The following is a 16,310-nucleotide window of genomic DNA, read 5'->3' as shown; positions in this document are numbered from 1 at the left end:
TAGTTTTTTGTATTTTTGTAGTAGAGACGGGGTTTCACCATGTTAGCCAGGATGGTCTCGATCTCCTGACCTCGTGATCCGCCCGCCTCGGCCTCCCAAAGTGCTGGGATTACAGGCTTGAGCCACCGCGCCCGGCCTGAAAGAAGATTTAATACTTGTTTTATTAAAATTCTGATAAGAGATACAGGTGAACTACCTTACTTGGCAAAACAGATATATTCTTATGGCTTTATGGGTTGAACAATATTTTAATATAAATATTTAAAGGGAACCTGTGATATCTGCAGCATACAAAAATCTTTGAAATAAACAATTTCCTTACTTTGTTTTATAATTTTGAATATTGGAATATAGAGCTTTATTAAAGGGGTAAACAAATTTAGAATATGCTATTAAATAATTGCATCTGGTGTTCAGCTATCATTTTGCTATATCTAGCTTTCAGTGACTTCCTTGGGCTCTTGGGAAAGAAATACACACACACACACATACACACACACACATACACACACAGAGAGAGAGAAACATGTTTTCCAAACCTTCAAAGAAACTGTAAATATTTTGTTATATAATAATAGGAAAAGCAATGAAAACTAATAAAATGGATTTTTCATTTAGCAGTTCAAAAATATCTACTGAATAACTACTGAATGCCTGAGCTATTCTAGACATTGGAGATGCAGCTGTGAAGAAAACATACCAAATCTCTGCCCTCATGGAGCTTACCTTCCAGTGGGACAAAGATAGTAAATAAAAAGAACATTTCAAAACGTAAAGTCAGTTATCTCAGCACATTATATCTTTTGCTCACTGTTTTAAAAGCCTCCTGTCTCATATCAAGTTTTCATGTATGTATATAACTATATATTAAATATTTATTCTATTTCCTGATTCTACTTGTCTATCTCTGTCTACATTCTTGATTACTATGGCTTTAGAATAAAATTTAATATCTGATATAGCAAGCCTTCCAAATTATTCTTCTATAAAAATGGCTTAACTATCTTTATTCTGTATTCTCAATATAAGTTTTAGAATCAGTTAAGTCCCATGAAAACTCTGTTAGGTTTTTATTGGAATTGAATTGCAATTATAGGCCAGTTTGGGAAGAAACAACACTTCATTGATAATGAATCTTCTCATAGATAATCATGGTAAATTTCTCTGTGCTTAGGTCTTCTTTAATGTTTCTCATTACATTTTAATAAATTTCTTCATAAGTCTTGCCCATACTTTATTGGCTTTATTCTTTATAATTTTTATTGCTATTGTTGATATTATTTATTTTAAAACTACATTTTCTAAATGTTTATTACTGCTATATATGAATGCTATCTTTGTATATTAATTTTGTACCCATCAACTAACTTTGCTGAATTCAGATATTAATTCTAATACTTTTTTAGGAGATTCTTTTGGATTTTCTATGAATAATCACATCATTTTAGAGCAGTGGTTCACAATTGGGAATGATTTTTTCTGCAAAGGGACAGCTGGCTATGTCTAGAGACATTTTTGGTTGTTGCAACCGGGATTGTTGAAATTTTGCAGCCATTTACTCAACAGTTATTTAACGCAGTACTACTAGGTATCAGGTCCTGTATTAGGGGCTAGATATTTAATGGTAAGTCAAACAGATATGTTCTTACCCACTGCAGAATTTAGTGTCTAGTTTATACCCTGCAAACAGAAAACATAACTTCTTTCAAAGTACTCATGGAATATTTACAGAAAGTAATTGTATAATAAGTAAAAAAAAAAAAAAAAAAAAAAAAAAAAAAAGAACCTGACAAAGTTCCAAATGCAGAAGTTATATAAGGTATATACTTTTACCACTATATTATAAACATGGAAACTAGTAACAAGTGTTTAAACAAACTAGGCCAGTCAGGATGACTCAGGGCTGTAATCCCAGCATTTTGGGAGGCTGAGGTGGGCAGATCACTTGAGCCCAGGACTTTGAGACCAACTTGGGAAATATGCAAAACCCCATCTCTACTAAAAGTGCAAAAAAATTAACCAAGTGTGGTGGTGTGCACCTATAGTCCCAGCTATTCAGGAGGCTGAGATGGGAGGATGGCTTGAGACCAGCAAGTAGAGGTTGCAGTGAGCCAAGATTGTGCCATTGCACTTCAGCCTGAGTGACACAGTAAGACACTGTCTCTACAAACAAAAAACAAAACAAAACAAATAAACAAACTAATAACTCCTTGCTAAATGGAGATCACATGTCCTTAAATGCTTTATGTATTAAAAATAACAATAAGTAAACCTAGGATTTAACTCAGGAAGTTAGAAAAAGAACAACAAGGGAACCACAAGGATGACAGAAGGAATTAATCAACATAAAGTCAGAAATTAATTAATTGTACAGCAGAAAAAGAATGGAACTGACAAGTTTTAAAAAGCTCCTTTTTTTGGTAAAACAATAGACAAAGGAAGGGAAAAGAGTAACTTTACAATGGAGAAGCTGACAAACACTACTTGAGTCAGGTGATCAAGGTCAACATCAACAATGAGCCACACTGACAGTATATACCCTTGCTATAATGTGACGACAACACACTTTGTCTCTGTGATCATCATTCCCCCAATCCATACTTCAGCCTAATCATAAGAAAAACATCAGACAAATCCCAGTTGAGAGACATTTTAAATAATGCCTGACCAGTATTCTTCAAACTATCAAGCTCATCAAAGACGAGGAAAGTCTGAGAAAATGTTACAGCTAAAAAAATCCCAAGGACACATGACAATTAAATACAGGTAGTTTCCTAGATGGACTCCTAGAACAAAGGACATGGGGTAAAAACTAAAGAAACCTAAATAAAATATGGACTTTAGTTAGTGATAATGGATCAATATTGTTTCATGCGTTGTGACAAATGCGCCATTCTAATGTAAAATGTTGACAGTAGGGGAAACTGGGTATGGGGGATATGGAAATTCTGTACCATCTTTGTAATTTTTCTGTTAATCTAAAACTATTGCTTTTAGTTTCCTAGTGTGGCAGTAACAAGTTAGCACACATTTAGTGATTTAAAATACAAATTTATTTTCCTACAGTTCTACAGGTCAGAAGTCCAAAATGAGTCTTGGGGACTAAAATAAAGGTGATGGAAGAGCTGGTTCCTTTGGGAGGCTCCAGGGAGATTCCATTCTTTATCCTTTCTAGCTTCTAGAGGGTGACAGCATTCGTTGACTTGTAGCTGCATCACTCCAATTTTTCCGTCTACTGTCATATTGCTTTCTCTTCTGTCTGAACTTCCTGTGTTCATGGTGTAACTATCCTGTGATTACATGGGGCCCACCTGGATAGTCTGGATAATCTCCCTATCACATGACTCTTAATCTAATCATATCTGCAAAGTGTCTTTGCCTTATAAGACAACATTCACATGTTCTGGATTTTAAGACGTGAACATTTTTTGGAGAGCCAATACTCAGCCAACTACATTATTCTAAAATTAAAAGAAAAGGTTTTAAGAAAAAATAGAAAAATCTTTAGAAAATCTGGTTAGGACAAAAAGAGAACACACAATTAAATGCCAAAGACCAAGGGGATAGGACAGCAGCCACATAGATTTTAAGACTATCAGAGAAAAATACATATGAATATGAAATAATACTTTTCATTATCTAGATGAAATACATTACTTCCTGGGGCAACAGGATGTTATGGGAAAAAATTTAGAAAAAGACCCAGGCACAAATGGAAAATGTTGTCAAAGATGGCGCTTGGATAAGATGTTTTTATAACGATTAGTTTCTATTTATTGAGTGCTACGAAGTAACAGACAGAGCTAGATTTCGAACCAGCATTTGCCTGGTTTCAAAGTCAATGTTCTTGATGTTGTCATCATTTTGCCTCCTGTGCATGTAGAAATCAGTCCTTTCATATCTTCAAGAAGCAGATTTTTCCTATTCTATGTACTATTCCATGGCAGAGCAGGAAAGCTACCCAACTCACTTTTAATTCCCCAATACTATGTAGCAAAGGCTGTAGAGACAGCCTCCACTCACAAGCTACATGATCTTAATGGAGTTAAGAACCCCTATGGAGCTTGGTTCCTTATCTACAAAATGTACATAATGGTACATCTAATTGTAAAATTACTATAAGAATTACATGAGAAAATTCGTGTAAGAATTTAAGTGCAGAAGAACATGGTATGAGATTGTGAAATTATCCCAACTGCCATTATTATTATTAATAATAAAACTTAATAAAGAGAATAAAAAGAAAAAATGAATATATTTAAAAATTCTAAAAAATGTATTAACCAATTGAATTAAAAATATTTGAAAAGAATAATCTACCACAACCAAGTAGAAAATATCACTTTGGTTATATCAATAGATCAAATAAGAAAAACCATATGATCATTAAATTTTGAAAGGCATTGATAAAAATATTACAATCATTCTTAAAGGGAAAAGTCTTTCTCTCTCTCTCTCTCTGCTTGTCTCTTTCACTGTGTCTGTCTTCTGTCTGATTCTTTCTCTGCCTTTCTCTCTCTCTCTCTGTTTCTCACTGTCTCTTTCTGTCCGTCTCAAAAAAAAAAAAAAAAGATAGAAGCTACCCATGAAGAGAAGAATAGTTCCTTAACACATTAAAGAATATTTTACACTGATAGCCCATACTATTATTTATTGGGAAAATGTCACTAGAGACATTTCTATTAATATTAGGAACAAAACAGGATTTCTGCTATCCTTCCTATTGTTTAATATTATTTTTACAAGTTTTGATCACAGAGAAAAACAGAATATGTGATCACTGGAAAGGAAGGAACAAAGTTATTATTCGCAGACAGCATGATAATATACATACCCAGAAAAACTCTAGACAATCAACTGAAAAATAATTAAAATAGACTCCAGCAAGATGAAGGAACCTAAGTACAAATGGGCTTCAAACATACTGGCAATGATCAGAAAATCTAATGAGGAAAAAATCTCTTTCACAACAGAAATAGAAATATAAAACACCTAGAAATACAAGCTTAATAAGAAATGTGTCAGACCTTGTGAAAAATACTAGAAGACTATATCAAGAAACATAAAATAAGGCTTAAAAAAGACATACAATGTGTCTGTGTAGACTATTATAAAGATTTCAATTTTACTCACATTAATTTTTAGGTTTAATGCAATCTGGTAAATCTCAATGAGATTTCTTTTTCTTGGGAGTCTTGCTGGAAGAATGAACACATTAGAACAGCAAAAAAAAAAAAATTTGGAAATGCAAGCTAGTAAGAGGGGGTGAACTTGTTTCACCATACAGAAGGTATATTGCAAAGCTACAGTAAAGGGTAGCATTGCTACAGTATGGATGGGTAAAAGAGAATAGCCCTGAATAAGGAAATACTTTATTGTATATAATGGCTTGAATACTAAAAAGGCAACATCACAAAACAAAGGAAGGGACAGATTACTCAATAAATGGAATATGGAAAATATCAGGCTAGATTCTTACCTTATCCCATAAGTCACACACAATCATCAATTCCAGCAATGTCTAAATAACACAACATATATAGAAAATGAAACAACACAAATATACAGAGAAAATAAGGATGATTCTTAGGAGAAGGATCCTTTGGGCAAGGAAAATATCAATAGATTTGATGACAGGAAGTTTCAAAGTCTGTATATCAACACTATCATGTTTTTTTGTTTTTTGTTTTTTTTTTTTTTTTTTTTTTTTTTTTTTTTTTTTGAGACCGAGTCTCGCTCTGTCACCCAGGCTGGAGTGCAGTGGCCAGATCTCAGCTCACTGCAAGCTCCGCCTCCCGGGTTTACGCCATTCTCCTGCCTCAGCCTCCCGAGTAGCTGGGACTACAGGCGCCCGCCACCTCGCCCGGCTAGTTTTTTGTATTTTTTTAGTAGAGACGGGGTTTCACCGTGTTAGCCAGGATGGTCTCGATCTCCTGACCTCGTGATCCGCTCGCCTCGGCCTCCCAAAGTGCTGGGATTACAGGCTTGAGCCACCGCGCCCGGCCAACACTATCATGTTTTAAACTAAAAAGGAAGTATCACCAACACATAAAAATGACAAGCTTAAAAAACTGTTTCCCACTGATTATAGGCAAGGAGTTAATACCATTTGTTTTCAGAGTTCTTTTTTTATTTTTTTTATTAAACCTGTAAGAAAACTACATAGAAAAAAATGGGTTAAAAGGCATGGGCGATTGTAGAGGAATTACAGATGGTGAATAAAGATGGGGAAAACGCAATTTTCTCCCAAATCTCACAAGTCTAAACATCACATTTGACCGATTGAATTGTCAACTCAGGGCTACAGAGGGTCAGGGAGACGCTGTCATGTAACCTGGGGATGGGGGGAGATGGCGGGCGGGGCGTGCAGTGCTGCTGTCTTGCTGGGGAGTATTTGGCATCAGGCTTCAGGAGCCTCTTCTAGAATTCTGTCATTAGGAATGAGAAAGAGATGAAAACAACCCTTTTTGCACAAGAATATTCTTTACATTTTATTATATTAAAAGCTGGAAAGAAATGAAATGACAACTTGTATTGGAGCAATTAGGCCACAGTACGTTGATGTTTCTGAAGAATTCTGATTTTGATGAACATTAATTGTATGACAAATGTTTACAATAAAATTTTTAGGAAAAGTGTAGAACTCAAAACTGCATCCTAGAGAGATTATCTCTGATATTTAGGACAGAGTATTTTAGCTGGAGTCTTTATATGCATTTTCAATACTTTCATGTTTTCTGTAGTAACATGCAGTATTTCCATAATCTAAAAAATAGTGTAGTGGGTCTATATATATTTAAGATGCAATATTTGTAGTCGATCAGTGTGCTCTTCAAGAAATTAGTCAAACTTTGAAAATTAGAAGTGGATTTAAGTGGTATTTCAGGAATGTTTTGGTTTTATTTTGAAATGTGCACCCCTCTTTCTCTCTCGAAACTTGTTCTACATTCTCCAAGAAACATGGTTCTATATGCTGCCCATTGTACTTATTACCCCCATGTTTCTTTTCTTTAAGGCAAGGAGTATATTTAAGTCTGGCTTTTATTTTTACAAGTTTATTAAAAGATTTTTAAGATTTCATTGTGCTAAAAATGAAAAGATGTTAGCAGCAGAAACATATTTGGTTGCCTAGGTAGCAGAAATGCTAACAACTCTATCAAATATAAGATTTCTAAATAAACCCAGATCTAAATTAAAGTGGTATATCCAAATGGTTAAAAAGTGAAAAAAACATGTAGAAAGCTGACGAGGAGAATCAGGAACTTGGAATGAAGAGGAAGTGCTGAATAGATATTCACATGAGCAGTTCACAGTACCCAGCACACATACATAATCCTCACTGCAGCATCTTGAAAACATATTTTGTAAATTTTTATATTTTTGTAAATTTTTACAATAATATAAAAATTTGAAATATACAGGAAAATATGGAGATTAAAAATAATCACCAATGGCCGGGTACAGTGGCTTAGGCCTGTAATCCCAGCACTTTGGGAGGCTGAGGCGGGCGGATCACGAGGTCAGGAGATAGAGACCATCCTGGGTAACAAGGTGAAACCCCATCTCCACTAAAAATACACACAAAAAATATTAGCCGGGCGTGATGGCGGGCGCCTGTAGTCCCAGCTACTCGGGAGGCTGAGGCAGCAGAATGGCTGAACCCAGGAGGCAGAGCTTGCAGTGAGCCGAGATAGCACCACTGCACTCCAGCCTGGGCAACAGAGCGAGACTGTCTCAAAAACAAATAATAATAATAATCACCAATAATACTACTGTTTATTTCAGTGGAGTCACTTCTGATTTCTATTCTTTTCTCATTCTCTACCCTTCATCCCCCATCTCTCTCTCCACACACCCCGCTACTATACACATATACTGTTTTTAAAGATATTTACTGATAACCCTAAATAAAATGTTGTATCTTAATTGCTTTTCAGAATGAACGATCTCTGAGCATGAGGGAACTTGGATGTTTGCACCCTAGTGTAAATGATTCTCCAATCTCTCATCTGGGGGTCCCCCAGGGCAGTAGCCAGCTCTCCTCATGGACAGCTGCCTGTACACTCAACCTGAGAGTTAATGAGCCTTACACATGCAGATGAAGCTTTTATTGCTTCTTTCTTTCTTTTTCTTTCTTTCTTTTTTTTTTTTTTTGAGACGGAGTCTCGCTCTGTCGCCCAGGCTGGAGTGCTGTGGCCAGATCTCAGCTCACTGCAAGCTCCGCCTCCCGGGTTCACGCCATTCTCCTGCCTCAGCCTCCCCAGTAGCTGGGACTACAGGCACCGCCACCTCGCCCGGCTAGTTTTTTGTAGGTTTTAATAGAGACGGGGTTTCACCGTGTTAGCCAGGATGGTCTCGATCTCCTGACCTCATGATCCGCCCGTCTCGGCCTCCCAAAGTGCTGGGATTACAGGCTTGAGCCACCGTGCCCGGCCTATTGCTTCTTTCTTAAATATGAAGCAAAAACTTTTTTTCTACTACATAATTTGATTTTATTTCAAAAATTAGAGTATTATCTCCGTGTTTCTCCTAGTGTTCCTTTTTAAAATTTCTTCTAAAAATGAAAACAGGATACATGTGCAGAATGTATAGGTTTGTCACATAGGTATACGTGCGCCATGGTGGCTTGCTGCACCTATTGACCCGTCCTCTAAGTTCCCTCCATGCAAAAACATTTTTTAACAAATATTTATTAAATACCTACAAGGTGTTGAAGAGAGTTCTTGGCATTCAAGTGAACAAAATAGACCAAAATTCCTGCTGAAGTGAAGGAAGAGGGAAAAAACATAAGTAAATTATTCAGAAATTAAGAGCTTGATATGTGCCATGGACAAATATTAGGTAGGGAAGGAAGAGACACTGAATGCTGGGGCAGGTGTGCGAATTTAGCAGGGTGGTCAGGAAAGGCCTTACTCAGATGGTGACACCTGTGCAAAGACACTAGACAGTCACAACATTCCTACTAAAGGAGCCTACTGGGCACCAGGAAGGGTAAGTGAAGGGTTATGCACATCTAAGCGTACCTTAGTGAAGTATAGGTTGTGAGATCGTAGTTTGCAGCAGTGGGGCAGGACTGGAGGGGTGGGGGAAAGGTCACATACAAATGGATGAGATCCAGCTTAGCAGCAAATTTTTCAACAGTAACAGTGAATGCTAAAAGAAAATGGATCTATGTCTTTAAATTATGAGGTTGAAAATGCCTTCGATCTAAAATATAATCCTCAGCCAAGTGATTAACTCAATAATAAAATCTATTCAGATATACCAGTACGTTAAAAACTTATCTTTCATACATCCTTCATAGGAAGTTACTTGAGGATGTGCTCTTCAACAAATTGAGGGTATAAATTAAGAAAGCATACTGATGGGAAAATAAGTTAGATGGATTCAACAGAGAAAATATACATAATAAGTGTACAGAGAGGAGGAGGGACAAGAGATGAATCACAGCCCAACTTCAGCAGATATCCAATAACTAATGTCTAATGCAGATCAATCAAGAAATAATGGTATAACCTGAGAGATGATGGTGACCATTTCCATCTCCAATGTTTATAATCTTGTCAATAGAAACTGTAGAGCAATGTTTCACCATCCAACTGGCTGTCAATAGTGAAGGAATAAGTGAAGAATGAGAACACAGAATAGAGATGAAGCAGAAATGCTAGACATCATATCAGGGTTGCTGGTTTGAAGTTAAATAGAACTGAGAGGATTTCCCAAACTAAAAAGGACAGTGCTTGCAAATATCTCATAGAGTGTGGGACCTAGGAAAGGAAAGATTTCTTAAGGGCATTTTCCCTGCCAGCTTACCATGCTGACAGGAATGTAGAAAATATAAAATACACTCATATTATTTTTGCTTGTAGTTTAAATTTGTATAATACTGTGAAAGTAAATTTATCAACATTTCATTCATTCATTTAAGGTTTTTTTTTTTTTTTTTTTTTTTTTTTTTACATACCTACTATATATCAAGTCCCATTGAACTAATGGAACTATAAAGATTAAAAAAATATCTCCCGGCCGGGCGCGGTGGCTCAAGCCTGTAATCCCAGCACTTTGGGAGGCGGAGACAGGCGGATCACGAGGTCAGGAGATCGAGACCATCCTGGCTAACATGGTGAAACCCCGTCTCTACTAAAAACTACAAAAAAACTAGCCGGGCGAGATGGCGGCGCCTGTAGTCCCAGCTACCCGGGAGGCTGAGGCAGGAGAATGGCGTGAACCCGGGAGGCGGAGCTTGCAGTGAGCTGAGATCCGGCCACAGCACTCCAGCCTGGGTGATAGAGCGAGACTCCGTCTCAAAAAAAAAAAAAAAAAATATATATATATATATATATATATATATATATATATATATATATATCTCACACAGTGTAGAAAAGAGTAATCCTTTTAGGGATTCACAGATAGAATCCAATAAGGGGGGATAGGCAGATAATGATTACATTCCATAAAGTGTAGCAGGTGCTGTGCCAGAAATACAGGCAGGGTCCAAAAAAGACACTAGAAAGGAGTGGCTCATTCTGTTCATGGGAAGATACATTCAGGAACTGTGTGATAGATGGAATGAGAATTGTGCTGCCTTGGAAAAGAGTTCATCCTGCTATCCTTGAAAATATAATTATTGCCGGGCGCGGTGGCTCAAGCCTGTAATCCCAGCACTTTGGGAGGCCGAGACGGGCGGATCACGAGGTCAGGAAATCGAGACCATCCTGGCTAACACGGTGAAACCCCGTCTCTACTAAAAAATACAAAAAAAAAAAAAAAAAAAAAAAACTAGCCAGGCGAGGTGGCGGGCGCCTGTAGTCCCAGCTACTGGGGAGGCTGAGGCAGGAGAATGAAGTAAACCCAGGAGGCGGAGCTTGCAGTGAGCTGAGATCCGGCCACTGCACTCCAGCCTGGGCGACAGAGCGAGACTCTGTCTCAAAAAAAAAAAAAAAAAAAAGAAAGAAAAGAAAATATAATTATTATCTAGTGAGTTTAGCCTTAGGAAATCTCTCTTAATAAAGAAAAAGAATTAAGCAAAAAATACATATGTATTGAAAACATTTTTGGTGAGTCAGCTTTGAAAATGTCATATAGGCCTCATCTTCAAATTAACCTTCAATATTAAATGACTCTTAAACTAGTGCAGTTTCTTTATCAGTCGACTGGAGAAAATAATGCTTACTTTAAGGATTATAGTGAGAATTAGAAATACTATACATACAGTTATTAGCATGTAACAGATGTGGTTGCTGGAATGATGATGATGATGATGATGATGATGATGATGATGATGAAAATTTACGTATAATTCTTTGCACTGGTGCAGAAGAATCAAGAATGAATCTAGCACTCCATACACTAACCTTTCAGTGAACCACAAAGGGCTGGAGCTGGCATGTGCCTTAGAGACCAGTCCACCTTTCTCATTTTATAATGGAAAAAAACTGAGGCACAAAGAAGTTAAATGATTTGTCTAACATTCTTCAGAAAAGTCTGCATGAAGCCTCAGAACATTATCTTAGAGACCCTGAGAAAGGATCTCTGTGTCTTGAGGCAAGAGATGCTGGTGAATTTGAGAGCCTTTCACTTTTTCTGAATTATTTAAAGAATGTGTCAGCAGAGTCCTGCTTACAAACTGCAGACAAAATGCACTTAGGAGATTTTGTCTTCTAAAATCAGTTATTAGCCCAATCAGTCATAGTACTGATTATTCTAGAAGCTAAAATAAGAACAATAAAAACTTATATCTTGGGGTACAATACTGCCCGAATCAAGGTGATGTTTTCCTGCTTTTTAGCATTAACAGTATTAGGCCATTTTCTATTATAATTCTATAATCTGTTACATCCCACAATTGGTGAGAAGGTTCAAGGAGACATTAGTGTAATAATTAGAACTTAGAGAGGGAAAACACTCTATTTCCTGCTATTACTTTTTCCTTTGCCACTTCTGACAGATAGGAAAGAAATTACTTCGGTCAACACAATCCAGAGCCATGAACAGGCTCTATGTAACTCATTGGCCTAACTATGATCTCTTCATTACGGTCCTGTAGTCAAAGGTAGGAAGCATTTACTAAGTGTGCATCTGTCACTCACAGGCTTTCTCTTGTCCCATGTCTTGTTAAAAACAAATTCTATCTCTCCTATTAATGCCTCTTTTCTCCAGTGTGCTAAAAATATATGAGCTTATATTCTTTGAACTTCAATTTTCTCAACTTTAGGTATGGAATATTAGTATCTTTTTTTTTTTTTTTTTTTTTTTTTTTTTTGAGACGGAGTTTTGCTCTGCGGCCCAGGCTGGAGTGCTGTGGCCGGCTCTCAGCTCACTGCAAGCTCCGCCTCCCGGGTTCACTCCATTCTCCTGTCTCAGCCTCCCGAGTAGCTGGGACTACAGGCGCCCGCCTCGTCGCCCGGCTAGTTTTTTTGTATTTTTTAGTAGAGACGGGGTTTCAGCGTATTAGCCAGGATGGTCTCGATCTCCTGACCTCGTGATCCGCCCGTCTCGGCCTCCCAAAGTGCTGGGATTACAGGCTTGAGCCACCGCGCCCGGCCCTCGGAATATTAGTATCTTTATAAGTGGTTGGCTGAGATAATTTAATTAGCTACTCTAAATAGTAAAGGCTATTGACAAAATATATATATTAAATAATACCAATACTCACCTTCTCCTTCTTGTTCTTTCTTCCCTACTTCCTTCCTCTTTCCTTTATCCCTTTCACTTTTCCCCTCTTCTTTCTCCCTTTCTCTCTCTTTCCTCTCACTTCCAAACCACAGAAACATCGTGATACTACAATGATCATGTGTATTCTACAATGATCATGTGTCACATAAGATACAGTCCCTACTCTTTTTGTGATATAACTTCTGTTTTGTTAACTAGAGGAGAAGCATCCAATTAGAGGTTTGGACCAAGATATTTCCATCTCTAAAATTTTACAGTTCTTTGTTATGGAACCAGACTATCCAGTTCATGGTAGATGTATTCCTAGGGATAGTTTGGTTATAAAAAAATTTTGCTTTGGGTTGTGGGCTTGACTGTTTCTGATCAAAATCACTAATTTCCTTTTCTTAAGAGAGAATTAGAAAGCTGCCTAGGTTGGGGAGAACATACATTTCCAATGTAATCTTCCACATTGTTCTGCAGGCAAGAAACTCAAGTTGATTTATGTTTCTTCATTTTCTGAAGAGAAGGATGGATACGTCATGTGCTCTTTTTACCTACAGCAAATTTTGGGTTGAAACGATTCTTCAGAAAGATACATGTCTTGAGAACCTACCAGGAAGTTTAATGTAAGTAGTGGTGTTTGTCTCCAGATTTTGTATTTCAAATTCCTATTGAACTACACAATATTGTGCTGTGGTATTTGGTGTTTCACTATTATTTTTTTCCCCTAGGATTTGGAGACCTGAAGATACAAAGTCAAATGAAGAAAAAAAAGGAGAAATTCTCGGAAATATTTTTACAGTAGGAAAATTATTTAGGTGAATAGTATGCTTCTTTGCATTAGCCACTGACTTCATGGAAAAAATATAGACTTACATATATCACAGCAAAATAAGTATCATGAGTATAGGAAATAAAAAAGGGTAAGAAAGAGGGAGAGAAGGAGCAGAAAAGAGAGAAAGAGGAAACAGATGAATAAAAATGGATTATTTTCTGATCTCATGGGAGTAAAAATCCTGAACCATCAAAATCTAAGCTTTGCTTTGGCTACTGTAGATATTATTTACCTTCTCATCACACTGAGGTGTCAGAATGAAAGCTTAGGGTTGGGGTGGGGGTTAGGGCATTGCTATTAAAATGATATATCCGATACAGAAGAAAAAAGAGCAATATGCAGAAAGTGCTGAATCACCAAGAGGTACAAGGAGGGGAGACGGCTGAGAAGGCTTTGTCCACCCAATGTTAAGTTTTTCTGGGTTGTTGTTCTGCTCTCCAACCTCCCCAGCTCCTAATAGAGCTACCAAAGTCCTTTCTGAAGGAAGATGATCCTGGTCACGTTTTTGCCCAAACACTCATAAAATCATAATGGCGTGTCCAGATAAATGGATAAACAAAATGGGATTTATACAGTTAATGGAATATTTTTCAGTCTTAGAAAGGAAGGAAATTCTGACACATGCCTACAGCATGGAGGAACCTTGAGGACATTATACTGAGTGAAATAAGGCAGTCACAAAAGGACAAATAGGGTATGATTCTCTGAGGCACCTAGGAATAGTCAAATTCCTGGAGACAGAAAGTAGGATGGTGGTTTCCAGAGGCAGGGGTGAGGCGAAGGGGGTAGGAATTATTGTTTAATAAGTACAGAGTTTCAGTTTGTGAGATGAAAAGGTCTGTGGATAGATAGTGGCAATGGTGGCACAACAATGTGAATTTACTTAATGACACTGAACTGTACACTTAAAAATGGTTAAGATGGTAAATTTTATGTCATGTGTATTTCACCACAATAATGATAATAACAAATTACCTATTTAGGTCAGAGATAGCTGCAATGAAGAAAATTTCTTTATAAAAATAAGTTGTCTCTAGATGAACCAACACAGGGAAAGGGAGAGGTATACTTACTGCAAAAGGTTCCTGCTGTCTTGTATATATGTTAATGTTCAGCAAAAAGACAGAAAATATATATATATGATGTCTCATATGTATATGTAATGTAGGGCAAATATCATCAGGAAACTGAGGCTCAAAGGGATTGGGGGTTATTATTCCCATTTTATGTTTTAGGAAGCCGAGACTCACGGAGGACAGAGGCTAAGAGTGCAGTTCAAAGTAACACAATGGAAAAGCAGCCAAGGACAGATAAAACCTCATTCTTACGATCCCAGAGACAATGCTGTATTACAGAACAAATTGATTCAATTCATTTAGACAATCAGAAGACAGCTTGCCTATTCTTACAATGCGGGGAAGGCAGGGTGGGGGTTTTAGGTCACATAAGGAATTTGATGCCAAGTCTGTGTCAAAGCCCATACTCTCTTCCACTGCACTTGCTTTAAGGGCTAGTTTTCACTCAGTTGGAAGTACTAAAGACCATAGCTCCATATGTAGGAATATTTGAGGAAATACAAACATTGTTCAGTTGTGGGAAGAGAAAGCGGGAAGAAATGATTTCTAATAAGATGAGAGAGATAGATAATCTACAACGAAATAAGATAGTTCCACTTAACTCCTGAAGATCATTTTGGTTTTTTTACCCACGTTGACTTCTGAATTTGAAAGCTCAATAGTATGTGATATGCCTACCTTATTCCCATACTTCCAAAGCTGGCAGAAGATCAAACGAGACCTAAGCCAGCCTTTTCTAGATGTTCTGATGATAATGAAGGGATGTGACATTCATTTTAATAAAAGACAGCATAGCTCTAATTGAATTGAAAATGTAGGGATAAGAGCTTCACCTTCTCCTTAACAATATCAACCATCTTCTGATTGTCTAAATGAAATGAGTCAATTGTTCTGTGATAGGAAGAGTGTCGCCTCTGGGATCCTAGGAATGAGGTTTGATCTGCCATTAGCTGCTTTCTAACTGTGTCACTTTGAACTGCGCTCTTAGCCTCTATGAACCTCAGCTTCCTAATACATGAAATGGGAATAATAAACCCCAATTTATAAGATTGTTGAAGGACTGCATTACATTTAATAACATAGTATATGTAAAAGTGCTAGGCACATTTTAATTTAAAATGAAGTGGTTGATAATTCTGTGTGAAAAAACAATTTATTTTTCAAGTAAGTGCTCTTCTGTGTGTCAGAACAAGGGTAGGCAAGTTCAGGCCTATCTATTATAGATCTCTGATAAAGTTGCTGGTAAGGAAGGAAAATATTTAATAAAAAACGAATCTTTGGATGCTTTGAAGCGAAAGGGTAATTGGAAGCATATTAACGCCAAATGGAGACCCAATGAATATATTAACATGGTGCCCTACCATTGTCTCACACCTTAGGAAAATTCTTTTAAAAAGCTTTGCATCTAAAATCTTTAGAAAAAATTTGTGGGTATTAGTTAATCATATTTATTTAAAAATGCTTTACAACACAAATATCTTATTTCTTAGCATCCTGCTTGCATCGCGAGGCAAATAGTTCACTTGACTTGAGCCAACAAGTAGCTGGGCAGATTCAGAACACATTTGTTAAAAGTGAGATTCACGATGAAAATATAAAGCCACCACTTCTTTTTTTTTTTTTTTTTTTGAGACGGAGTCTTGCTCTGTTGCCCGGGCTAGAGTGCAGTGGCCGGATCTCAGCTCACTGCAAGCTCCGCCTCCCGGGTTTACGCCATTCTCCTGCCTCAGCCTCCGGAG

The sequence above is a fragment of the Rhinopithecus roxellana genome, chromosome 8 (assembly GCF_007565055.1).
Source record: "Rhinopithecus roxellana isolate Shanxi Qingling chromosome 8, ASM756505v1, whole genome shotgun sequence".
Taxonomy (NCBI): domain Eukaryota; kingdom Metazoa; phylum Chordata; class Mammalia; order Primates; family Cercopithecidae; genus Rhinopithecus; species Rhinopithecus roxellana.
Note: the sequence above shows the minus strand (reverse complement) of the source record.